General features: G+C 37.2%; 1 long non-coding RNA gene across 1 annotated transcript in view; it reads left to right on the top strand.

Moving 5' to 3' along the window:
• The window catches only part of LOC130454579 (uncharacterized), a 36357-nt gene extending 23365 nt beyond the window's left edge, over nt 1-12992 (top strand). Inside the window, exon 3 of the long non-coding RNA XR_008912251.1 lies at nt 12355-12992. This is a non-coding gene — a long non-coding RNA (uncharacterized LOC130454579). The remainder of the gene's footprint in view (nt 1-12354) is intronic.
• Nucleotides 12993-13743: the final 751 nt, after the last annotated feature.

Raw genomic sequence — 13743 nt, 5'->3', positions numbered from 1 at the left:
CAGCCTCTGTCACAGTTTCAACAGGTGATTGTTGAATTTTTTCAATTTCTATTTTCCCCTTAAATTCAAGAATATCAACAAACATACACCTAGGCAAAGAGGCCTGGCCCCATGTTAGTCTTAGAGGGAGAGGGCCTAAGGGCCATCTCCTTTAATCATCACCTCACTTCTCTCCACAGAACTCTGATGGCCAGGTTTCTACCAGAAACTGAGAGAGAAGGGGATGCTCTATTTGACTAGTGACTGTTGAGTACACCCCAGCCACTGATAAAAGGCTCCTTTTTTTTACCACATCATTAGCAGATTGGAATCAGTTTCAGAATTTCTAAGTATGCCCCAAATTCTCTCCAAGGAAGCACTATTATGTCTCATCATGACTCTCCTGGAGGCAGGCACCCCCCCCCCCCCAACCTCTTTCTCAGGAGGAATTGCAACCCAGGCTACTGGGCCTATATCTAAGGAGAGTCCCCTGTTGCCCTTATCTAGATCTTTCCCAATGACTAACTGTTGGAAATGAAGAGTAATTATTGTATGCCAGTCACCTATTCTAGGTAGACAGCTAGATGACTGTGTGAGTCTATAGATTTATGGATGAGAGGAAATTCTCTAAGAGGGATACAAATAAAACTGGTAAATAATATTGTTATGTCTTTTATCCTGAAGGAGGTGAATATACCTGTAATATTTTACCTGAACAGAGATAGATCCCTGCTATACATTGGTATTTATACATTAACGTAAGCATTAAGTTTGGTTCTACCCCATTTTATATGCATATTGCTTATATGTAAATAATCCACAAAATATCTTAGTGGTTCATTCATTCTTTCAGCAGACACTTATTAACCAATAGCAATATATATTAAGCGCTATGATAGATGTTTAGCACCTGAATGCATGATAAGAACTTCTTTGGTCTGTGAAAGTTTTATTTATTTAGATACAGTTTGAGTATTTACTGATAATTTATGTGATTTCCTTTCTGTTTTGGATTAGAAAAGTTGAGCTGCTGACAATGTACTTGATAGTTCAAAAGCATAGGAAGATTGATTTCATTGAATATTGATGGAATGCAATGATAATTGTAATGTAGGTGCCATTAGCTGAGTTAAGAATGGAGTGTAGTCAGATGGAAGGTTCAAAAATGGATTTGAGACTTTCTAGGCTGCTTTAAGATTTGCCATGTGTGGAAAGGAAACAAGACTGACAGTTGATGGGGGAAGGGCAATGAGAGTGGCACTTGGGTCTTGTGACTAGCACTTCCTTCCTGCCAGGAGTGGCAGTTGGTTCTTGTGACTAGCACTTCCTGCCGGGTTTGACGTCCTTCCTGGGGATGGAGGAGGGAGGAGCTCATTCAGCCCAGTCTGGAGTAGAGCACCTCTACTCTGTTCAGTCCGAAGACACAGGCTTCTGAAGGTTAGAATTGTTCTTGTTTGCTTTCTGTCTACTGCTAAGATTCTGAATTAGACAAAGCAAGGACAGATATAGAGTAGATGGGAGTGGGAGAAACCTGCCACCAGTCGGTGGGGCCTGGCCTCAGCTCTGTAGCTGAGGAAAAAACTCCAATCCCAACTGGTTATTAAACTTTATATTATTTGAATTCACAATCAGATAAGTGGACTATCTTTTCTGTGCATAGAGGGAGCTGAACATCAGTTCAGTCATTCAATGACAAACAGTCCTTATCAGATCCCTGCTGCTTCCTCTCGGCAGGGGGCATCTCTCTTCTTTGCCTCACCAAGCAATATTCCCTCTCTCCCCTCAACTCCTCCATACCCTACTATAGACCTACCATTATCCCCCATTTTTCCAATTCCCTATCTCTTTTCCCAAATGAATATTACAGTTTTTGGCAGAGCCAGCTAGGTTTCCCAACCTATTTTGTCAAGAATTTGAGAAAAATCGGGCCTGCATACATTTCAAAAGCCTGTGTGACTATGAAAAGTAACCATTTTGAGAGCAGTGTTGAGTGCAACTAATCTTCCTAGTGATACCACACTCAAAATAAACCACGGTGACTCTTAAAGGGCCAGATTTAACATTTTTTTTTCTGTTGTAAAAGGCTTTTCAAGATACAAGATGGCAAAGAAACTATTACTTGCCATGGGTTATCTACTCTGGATTGAATATTTCTTTTATATGTTTTACAACTTTTTTTGTCATGATTCCAGATTATATTTATTTTCTGCTTAGAATCTATGAAAGTTTGCAATGGCTGAATATAAGTATATATCACTTGATTTCATTCATTCCCACATATGCTGGAGCATTATTCTTCTTGACCCAATTATACTATGCCCTAAAAAAAGGTGTGCATCTAATTTATGGAAAAAAAGCAAAAGACAATGAAATGACTGTGATGATGTTAGCCATGAGGGAGGAGAAGATGCAACTAAAGCAAATGATTAAGCAACTGACTGAAGAGAAACAATGTGGCAACGGTACATATGTAAAAATAACAATGTAGTTAAGCAAGAAAATACAGATGGGGCTGAAGGTGGAATACCAATATTGCTACTAAGAGATCAAACAAGCCTACAATGAGACAGCGGCATAATTCATGTTAAAACACATAAACAATTTACAACCGCTGATTTTGAAAGTCTGAAAAATGGATGCCTTCCTGGTTTTCAGAACAAATGAGATGTTTAAAAGAATTTAAAAGAGGAATTAGGCTTTATGGTCCAGATTTCAAGGACACTGAAATTCTTCTCTCAGAATTATTTTCAAAAAGGGAAAAACAATTCCTTGATGAAACAAGAAACAATCCAAATTTAACATCATAATTAGAGGAAGGAACAGACTTAAAGTTATCTAATAATGAAAATCTACATTATCTAAGAAAGGCCAGAGAAGATCTATTATAGGCAATGACAAGTTTTTCAAAAAGACCAGATTCTTGGGGAAAATTTGAGAAATTGAGATAGGAAAGTGGGGAACATCCATCAAAGTTCCTCGATAGAGTTATTGAAGTAACACAGGATGTGCTTAGATTTAAAAACTGAACTGAACAAAATCTCCAACACATAAGGAGACAGTTTGTGAAAGGCAGTAACACACCTATTGGATCATATTTTAAACTTCATTGCCCAGATTGGGAAACACTAAGTCTGGAAGATTTAAGAAAAACTGCAACTTACATATTTTCAGGTCATAAAGAAATCCTAGAGGAAAAGTATGAAATAATCAAAGAGCTTAAAGCCAAACTCAAGGAGGCAAATAGCTCAAGTAAACATAAAGAATTTGAAGAAATAAAAAAATCTAGCCCCTCTGCAATCATACAAACCCACAAGAAATTACACACAAAGCAATAAAAGGAGAAATGTACCCAGATGTTTCTCTGTGGAAAAATGGGTCACATGGATCGAGACTGTTATTTAAAGGCACAATTATTCCATGCTATTAACAAACAGAGGTCCTGGAAAAGTAATGTAAAGTATAGCAGCAATAATATACAAACAAATACAAAATGTTGTGATTGTAATTTCAAGAATTCATTGCAAGCACCAAATTTAGAAACCACGGAGAGATACATCCAACAAGGAGCAAAACCACATTATTCACAAGTAGTCTCAGGTGCTGCCATACAAAGTCAGTTATGAAGCCAGTTGCATGGGGTAACATCAAAAAGGAAAAATTAGAAAGGAAATGGGAAAAATGAAAAGGAAGGAGACTGCATGCAAATAGAACTTGGAGTTCCAAAATCACAAAATAAAACTAAAGGACAGATAGAAGAAGAAATCCAATTAGATAATGATGTAACAGAGATTAAAGAGAAAATTTTTGGAACAGTGGAACAAGCTACAAAGAAAGAGGAAGAAACAGAACTGGCAACAGTCTGTAATACACAAACTGCAAATGAATTAATTGAAGCACATGAGCTAACAACAGAAGGGTCCAATAGGGAAGAAAATGAAATGTCAGAAAACATTCAAATTAGCAGACCTGGAAAAATGACATGGAAAGCAGGGATGATATTACAAAAGAAAATGCCAATGACATAATAGAAAAGTCAACCTTAAATTCTTATGCAGAAGAATTCCAACCAATAGTAACTTCACAAGGAAAAGCAAACACAAACATTATCATGCCATCCTTAAGTCTCCATGATAATACAATTCCCTTGCAAACTGATGATGAATTGCAAAATGAATGTTCAGAGCAACAAGAAAAGTCAGTAGCAGAAGAACAAAACTGGAATAAAATAGCAGGTCCACAGGAAGGAACAAATACACAAGAACCAAATTTATCAACACATAACACAGAGTTACAGCATAGTAATAGGCAAGAGCTTGCAAAAGACTTGAGCAATATAGAAATCACCAAGCAAGAGTCAGTGCAAGATACAAATCACACAGAATCACTATATTCAATTCTGTTTGATTCATAAAATGAAGAAGACCAAGAACCTTATGAATATATCAAACTTTACAATCAAGATCACAAAGCTTTACAAGAGGGGGAGACAGATGATTTCATTAACAACTCAAATCAAGAACAAATGATCCAGTCAGGAGAGTTAGTTAAGGACATAAACTACATAATCTACTTAGAAGAAATGCTGGCAGCATTGGGAGTCAAGAATTACCAAGAACCTTGTGAAAGGTATGAGGAAGTGGATAAAGACACTAAATTAGCAGTACAACAAAATCATATACCTGATAGAAAACAAAGAGAAGAAGAAAACAACGTAATGATCCTATCACATCTTCCTTTCTCTGACATAGAACTTCTAACAAACTAGACTGTCAATTAACAAAATATATATAAGTTTTACAAACAAGAATAGTAGAGTTGCATGAAGTGGGCTTGATACAACAAACAGTACCCCTGGATTACAATGTGCACAACATCAAACCAGGAGACATAGTATACTTAAAAATTTTCAATAGAAAATTGGCTACAGACATAAAATGGACTGGACCACATGAATTATTGCTTACTACCCCAACAGCTATAAAAATTGCAGGGAAAGCCTCATGTTTTCACTGTTACCACGTGAAACCAGGGAAAAGTCAACATCATTGTAACAGACATAGAAGATAATTAGACAACAGATAGTGCTGAGAAATGAAAACAAAAAACTGATTAACATAAAAAATACAACAAAAAATAATAATGACACAATGTTCAAGACAAATTTCCAGCCCAGAGAAAAAGCATTCCAGAGGAAAAGCATCCCAGAGGAAATGACTTTAAACCAGCCCTGAGGAAAAGCATCAAGAAAAGCTGCTAGATACAAAACAAAACAAAACCAAAAAAAAAAAAGCTGAAATGGAGAGCTAAGACTTTGAACTTTGTAAATTTCTTTATATAAGAAGAGGACAGGTGGAAAATGAGACTTATATGTAAGACTAAGTATGTTGAAATAATAAAACAAAATAAATTTCACATATTAGGGAAATAGCATGCATCACTACATAACGTGGAAGAAAGAAGAGATCCATCAGTCAACATGAGAAGTAGAAATGGGAAGAAACTTGATAAGTATTAATTCAACACAACTCTATTAGACACAAAACACAAAATCACAAACTAACATATTGAGATTCCTTGTTTAAATAAACAAGTGTCTGAAATTATATTTATGCAAAATATAAATATGTATATAGTTAGTTCCATAAGGTCTTAGGCAAATAGAAAGATCAATAGATATTTCTATTTGACTGACATCAGGATGTGGAACAATGTATAGTATTGTATTATATGTAAATAATTTCTATAAATAATGTATTAGTTTTAGTTATCTTAGCAAGAGTAGGTAGTACTAGCACTAAGATTCAAATTTCTTGTAATGGTTTTGTTTAAACATTTATTGTACTGAATTTATTGTAAAATGCAAAACTACCCTTACCCAAACTTTCCTGCAAAGAATCCTTAGAGTAGATTTAGTAAATTGGTAACTATAATATAAATAAGTGACCTTGGGAAGCTTACAACAAAAAAAGGGGATGAGTGTGGAAAGGAAACAAGACTGACAGTTGGTGGGGGAAGGGGAAACTGGGAGTGACACTTGGGTCTTGTGACTAGCACTTCCTTCCTGCCAGGAGTAGCAGTTGGTTCCTGTGACTAGCACTTCCTTCCTGCCGGGTTTGACTTCCTTCTTGGGGTTGAAGGAGGGAGGAGCTCATTCAGCCCAGTCTGAAGTAGAGTACCTCTACTCTGTTCAGTCCGAAGACACAGGCTTCTGAAGGTTAGAATTGTTCTTGTTTGCTTTCTGTCTACTGCTAAGATTCTGAATTAGACAAAGCAAGGACAGATATAGAGTAGATGGGAGTGGGAGAAACCTGCCACCAGTCGGTGGGGCCTGGCCTCAGCTCTGTAGCTGAGGAAAAAACTCCAATTCCAACTGGTTATTAAACTTTATATTATTTGAATTCACAGATAAGTGGACTATCTTTTCTGTGCATAGAGGGAGCTGAACATCAGTTCAGTCATTCAATGACAAACAGTCCTTATCAGATCCCTGCTGCTTCCTCTCGGCAGGGGGCATGTCTCTCTTTTGCCTCATAGAATAATATTCCCTCTCTCCCCTCAACTCCTCCATACCCTGTTACTAACCTCCCATTTATCCCCTGTTCTTCATATTCTCCCTATTTCTCCCAATAAATATTACACATGGAACGCCGATGAGGTCAGAGGAAGAGAATTTTGCAGGGACTCTTAAGAGGGTCAGTTGAGAAATCGTCAACCACTTCTGGGACAGAGACTTGGAGGTTGGTTGTTGCTAGCTTTCCCTCTAATCAGACTTGGATGAGAGTTTGTGGAAGATTTACAACTTCTTGAATCTAAATGTAAAAAATAGACTCGAATACAGGACTACAATCCCCATGAGCCTTTGCTCCACTTCCCCAGAATGCCTTGTAATCTCACCTGGGCCGAGATCGAGAAGATATTTAAGCAAAGGCTTTTGAAGGGCTCGCCCTTTTGGACTTCCGTTTTTGGAGCAGAGGCGTCTCTTCCATGATGTGAGGTTATTTTGTCTAGGCCTCTGGCCTAGGCACATGTTTCTTACTTGTATATTCTTAATCTTTAACCTTTAATAAACCTCTAAAAAATATAATACTCCTTGCAGAGAGAAACTAATTTCTACCTGCCTCAGTCTCCCCATCTCCCCTAAATTTTAATTTTTACATAAAGGAGTTGGGACACTGTTGTGATGGGAGAGCAAGAGAGTTGCTGAGCAGCATTTTGGACCTCCTCCAGGGGAGCCAGAGAGCAGCTGCTGGGAGAAACAGCTTGTTCCTCAGGCTGGCAGAGTTTGATCTTTGGCAGAAGGAAAAGGAAGTTTGGCAGATCTCTCTAACATTTGGAAATAGGTTTAGTAAGTTAGAATTTACAATTTGGATAGACAGTATAGAATTAAGGAGGATTGCCATTTGGTAATTACGAAGTCTTCCCTCATGGGAAAGTTGGGTTATGGGAATGTATGTAGAATTATTAGTTAACAGGGGATTTCTTATCAATACTTATTTCCTTTTACTTTTATACAATTTAATAGTCATAATAAATAGTTTTTATATCATTGGCCTAAGCAGAAGTTTCCCTTCAACTGTTTGAGCAACCATTTTCCTCAATAGTCAACCTCAAGAGCCTGTCCACATAAGTAACAACTATTGGTATTACCAATAGTAATAATCAAAAGGGGTCAATACCCTTTTCAACAGGAATTACTACAACAAATTTGCCTTTCTTGATTCTTAATAGAATTTTATTTGTAAGCTGAAAAATAATACTCCAGGAAAAGAATACTAATACTCAAAGCTAAAAAATTAGAGGAGAAGAGCTTGACTGGGAAGAAAGGACAGTCAAGAAATTTCTGTTTAACTTATACATTGGTTTTACATGTCTCCATTCATACTTTCAGATTGAGGTACCAAAAGGCAAACATTGAAGATATAACTTAAATTTTGAAAAGATGGTTACAACCAAATATTATTTAAGTTGACAGTTAGAAATATATTGAAATTTCTACCATCCTCCTCCCTCCCCCATTCCATATCTTTTTTCTCTATCCTCTTACCTACTGTTGAATAGGTTAGGAGCTATAACTCAGATCTATCCATTTAGCTACTTTGGGGCTTTAGGAAAGGGAAAAATGGTTTTGTGAAGGAGAAACTTGATAGTGGTGACTAAAATATTCTTTGATAATATTCAGGGTATATTAATTACCCAAGTTTTTAAGAGGGAAATAGATCTGGGGTTCTAATTAAGAGTTTGGTAAGTGTGAATCCTGTCTGACTGTCAGACTGCCTTGGGTGGAACTTTGAGCTAAGGTCTTGCTTAGGAATTCTGTGAAGCCTGAGGAGTTAGTTGGAAGTTCTGTTTAGTCCCACACACTCTCTCTCTCTTTGGTGTTCCCTGCCCAGAGAGGAGGCTAAAACTTTGTCTCTTGAGAATTCCTTGAACAAGAGTGACAGTTTTGGAAAGAAGAAAAAGTTGGAAGTTTTGGGAAGAGCTGTAAAAGGAAGATCAACAGTTAGAAGAAAACATGGTTCTTGTTCCTCTGTAGTTACAGAGTGGGGCAGGCTGGGCTCAGCCATTCAGGCCAGAAACCACTAGGCCAAAAAACTCTGACTCACTGGAAGTTGGAGAATTGAACTGAACAACTACAAGAAGGCAGTAACTTATAAAAGAATAATAATTATTAGAAGTAGGTTAAGGTAGTCAGAAATTGGGTTAAGGCAGTGCTAAGGAGAGAGATCAGGTCTGGTTTTTACCAGATGGAAGTGGTTCTCGTGAAAGGCCTTGAGTTGGGTGTGGTTTGAGTTAATTCCCTTCTTTTTAGACTTAAGAACCCCTTTCCTGATATTGCTTCAACCTTTTAAATCCTTATAAACCTTAACAAATAGAGGTGTTGTTTTTGCCTGCTGCCTCCTCAGTTTGTCAGTCCCTAATCCTTACTGTTCCCAGCCTATAACAACTTCATTACAAAGTTTGGCCAGCTGGCCCTTCTTACCAACAAACAGATATAGTTTCAAGTTATCCACAACAAGGTCAATATATGTGTAATCATTCATATTTTTTCTGACTTGTGTTTTGTTTACTTTAGAAGTGAGTTAATATTGATTAATTCAGTGTCCCCCAAAGCCATTAAACAGTATATAATCTTTGATCCAGTGCTAGAGCTATGCTTCCAAAGAGATCAAAGAAAGAGGGAAAGGACTTATATGTATAAAAGTATTTAGAGCACTTTTTCTGGTGGCAAACAATCAGAAACAGAAACGATATCTTTTAGTTGGGGAAAAGCTATATAAGTTATGGTCTGTGGATGTCATGGGATAGTACTGTGTTATAAGAAATGATGAAGGGAATGATTTTAGAGAAAACTGGAAAGATTTCATGAACTGATGTAAAATGAAATAAACTAAACTAGGAGAACAATTTATACATTAAAAATGCAATAAAAATAATTTTTAATGATTCAGGAACTCTGATCAACACAATGACCAAACACAATTCCAGGGGACTTATGATGTCTAAATAGATAGGCAATGGACTCAAAATGCAGACTGAGTTATAAATATATTTGTTTTTGGACATGGGCAATGCATGTGGGAATTTTCTTTGCTTGACTATGTATTTTTTGCTACAAGAGTTTTGTTTTGTTTCCAGTGAGAATGAAAGGGAGAGAAAAATTAGTGCTTATCAGTTGATAAAATATAAACTAAATTAAAAGTGACATTCTATAAAGAAAAAAATGTTGATTAATTCAGAAAAACTACAACAGGGTGGAATAGCCTGATGTTTGAGAATTATAGTACCCTTTAAGTAGGAACCTTTATGTTCCTGTTATTTTGCTATTATTAATAATATTAATAAAATCAATAATAATTAATTATTTATATAGTATATTAGCATTTAAAATTTACTTTTCTAGTGCAGATATAGGTATTCTCATTTTATAAGTGAATAAAATGAAGGTCACTTAGCTAAGTGACTTGCTTGGGCTTATATAGCTCATGAGTATAAAAACTGGGATATGGATCAAGGTTTTATGATTCAGTGCTTGGACTCCAAATTTCCATGTTACCTTAGGAACTTATAAGTCAGCTCCAGATGGGCCTACTTCTTAAAAGAATTAAAGTAAATTAATTGGGTCCAGCTACAGGTTTAATTGGCAGATGGCTACAGGCAGGAGAAAAACATGCCTCTTGTAACTTTATCAGTAGAGTATATACCTGGAAGGGATACAGAAATGAAAATTGGAGAGAGTGCCTCCAAGGACTAGATTTCCTATGAAGGGATGTCTTGTCTGGCAAGAAAAGTAAAAGTTAATGTCTGAAGGTGTCAGTCCAGATTCTGAGTACATGGCTGAGAATCAGCAGTATATATACATGAATCTTAAGGTGAAAGATACTTGTCAGGGCCTTGTCGTGAGGGTCTTAGCCATTTAAACATCAAAAGTAGAAGAATAGGTATCATTGCTAAAGTTACAAGATACAACCTGATCCTTTATAGCCTAGAATACCCTTCAAGGGTCCCTCTAATGCTTGCTTGTCCACCTTCTTGATATCATCTTATTTAGCAGGTTTCTCCAGGTGTTAAGTCAGAACCCCAGCAGATACATTACTAGATACATTACCCTGAAAGACATGCTTGTCTCTAAGTCCTGGTAGCACCAGTGGAAGCAGGGAGGATATTTTGGGCAGCATCAGCTAAGATGGGAAATATCCCCAGGTTATCCTAGGTGCCTTCTTTTTTTTTTTGTTTAAACCCTTACCTTCCATCTTTGAATCAATATTTTTTATTGGATCCAAGGCAGAAGAGTGGTGATGGCTAGGCAATGAGTGTTAAGTGACTTGCCCAAGGTCACACAGCTGGGAAGTATCAGGTCAGATTTGAACCTAGGACCTCCCATCTCTAGGCCTTGCTTTCAATCCACTGAGCTATCCAGCTGCCCCCAGGTGCCTTCTTTCAACAAGATGTTACTTAAAAAAAAAAATAAAGAAGACTTTGAGAATAACCTGCAAGTGATGGAGAAGGTTCTGACTCAGCTCATTGGTCTGAATAAAGATTTTCTACACATATGAGGTGAATTAAGGCTTTTCCTCTTTGGCTTTGCACATAGGAACATAATTAAGGCTATGGTTTAGGCAGCAAACATACCACCTATTTGTCTTTCTGGTTGTTTATCTCTAGACTTTCAATCATCCTTCACTGTTAAATATTTAATTAAGGACAAATCCTTTTTTTCTTAACACATGATGTCTTAGTTCCTTCCAGGAAAGAGAAAATCTAGATTTATTTTTTTTGTCCTCCTCTCCAGTGAAGTTTCTGATGCCTTTTTTTTTTGTATTCTTTATCTTTTCAGTGCTTGTATTTGGCAGTTCTATTGAAATGCCTTTCTGTAGGAATAACAGGTTGTTTTTAAAATAACAGACAGAATGCCTCGATTAAAATACAAAGGTATGAAAAAGCTGAAGAATCAGCTTCCTTGTAAAAATGTAACTGTCCCCTGCCTGACCCTTGAGATATGTACTCCTAAGGCTCTGTTTGACAGGGCAAAGTACTGGTGGGTATCAGTCTGTGTATGTCTTGAGGCGCCGCAAGAAAGAGCTCATCTAAAAAGTCTCCAAACATATTCAGCCTTTCCAGGAATTGGCTAGACTGAGAGTAGCCTAAAGTCAAAAAAGGGCCTTTCTGTCCATTCTGGTTAAAACCGCTGCCTACAGACTGCCAAGGAAGGTCCCAGTGTAAGCATCAGCTGGGCTGCTAGTCAGGCTAAGAAAGGCCCGGAGGAGGCCTTCTGAATCGACACAGACGAGTCACGGGGGCTAGAAAGCATTGCAGACCTTATCTAGTCTAACCTGCACTTTTACAGGTGAGAAAACGGACGGCCCGAAAGTGTAAATCATTTGCTCAAGATCACACGTGTAAATGGAAGAGCTGAGATGGGACCTGAGGTCCTCTGACTGAAATCTCGCGCTTTTTCCTTTGCCCAACCACGCCTTGCTTTTTTTTTTTTTTAATCCTCTCCTTTCAGCTTCAATTGTCAGGTAAAATGATTTTGTAATTTCATAGTGATAATAATGCTTTTAGTAACGATTTGTTGTTGTTCAGTTGTGCCCAAATCTTTGTGATCCCATTTGGGGTTTGTTTGTTTTTGGCAAAGATCCTTAAATGGGCTGTCGTTTCCTTCCCTAGCTTATTTTGTAAATGAGGAAGGGAGGCAGACAGGGCTAAGTGACTTGCTCTGGTTCACACAGCCAGTAAGCCTTTTCTGACTGCAGGCTGGCTGTTTTATCCTCTGTAAGCACCACTTAGCTGGTTCGCAGGTATATAGTGCTTAGTGTGTGCGAGCACCCTGCTAACTAAGCACCTTACAAATATCTCCTTTGATTCTCTTAACAGCCCCGGGAGCCAAGTACTATTATTAGTCACATTTAACAGCTGAGGAAACTGAAGCCAACAGAGGTGAAGTGACTTGCCCAGGATCACACAGGTGATACGTTTCTAAGGTGGGATATGAACTCTGTTCCTCCTGACTTCAGACCTAGTGATCTACATACTGCAATTCCTAGCTTCCATTATTTATTAAAATTGTTAGAATTTCTTATACATCGCATCTAGATGCCCTTTTAATAATTAATTGTTTTCTGACATTTTGTAGTTCATGTTCTCTCCCTCCCTTTCACAGCAGGTAATATAATATAGGTTGTACATGAACTATCATGCAATACATATGTCCAATGTGGGCTTTAAAATTAATATTCAATAACTATTATATTTTACACATTTTTATTAGTAATAACTAAAATTTGTAAAAGTTACCTGAATTCAGTCTGGTCACAGGTCAAAGAGAGGCAGAAGGAGGAGTTACCACCACTTAAATACAATTGTGTAAAACCTGAGGACAGAGAAAAAGGGAAAAGGATTCTAGGTAACAGAAAAGAATTTTGGGTAATGTAGTTCTTTTTTTGAGGTCCAAGAATTTCTAACTATACACCATGCTTATTATTTTGTGAAGTGAGATGCAAATCGTTTATACTAGAGAAAAATTCAGGGAGGAAATAAATGAAGAATGGTATGCTTCTATCTGCATTTAAATTTCCTCTGCTCCTTCCATGGCAAGGGAGAACCTTTTTCATCCTGAGTCCCTTGGAGTTTCCTACATCCTTCCATTGCTGATAATAGCTACATCATCCACAGCTGATCATCCTATTGTATGGCTGTTACTATGTGCAACATGCTGGTTCTACTCACTTCACTTTGTATCATTTCATATAAATATTTTTGTGATCATCTTTTTGGCCAATTTTTATGGTACAATGGTATTCCATTATAAGCATATACTACAACTTGTTCAGCCATTCCTTCAGTTTCTAGTTCTTTGCCAACACAAAAAGAGCTGCTAGAAATACATTTGTACAAGAATGTCCTTTTCCCCCATCCTTGATCTCTTTGGAATATGAATCTGATAATGTAATTGCTCAGTCAAAAGGTACCCACAGTTTTATGGCCCTTTGGGCATGGTTCCAGATTATTCCCCAGAAGAGTTATATCAGTTAACACCAGTGTATTAGTGGCCCAACTTTTCCATATCGCATCCAACATTGATCATTTTCCTTCTTTGTAATATAGCCAGTCTGATAGAGATGTGAGGTGGTACTTCAGAGTTGTTTTCATTTGCATTTTTCTAATTAATAAATTTGGAGCATTCTTTCATATGACAAGCTAGTTTTATTTTCTTCACCCGAGTACTGCCTATTCATGTCATTTGACCATATGGCAATTGGAAAA

This window comes from Monodelphis domestica, chromosome 5 (genome assembly GCF_027887165.1).
Source record: "Monodelphis domestica isolate mMonDom1 chromosome 5, mMonDom1.pri, whole genome shotgun sequence".
Taxonomy (NCBI): domain Eukaryota; kingdom Metazoa; phylum Chordata; class Mammalia; order Didelphimorphia; family Didelphidae; genus Monodelphis; species Monodelphis domestica.
This window is presented reverse-complemented; position numbering and strand designations above follow the sequence as displayed.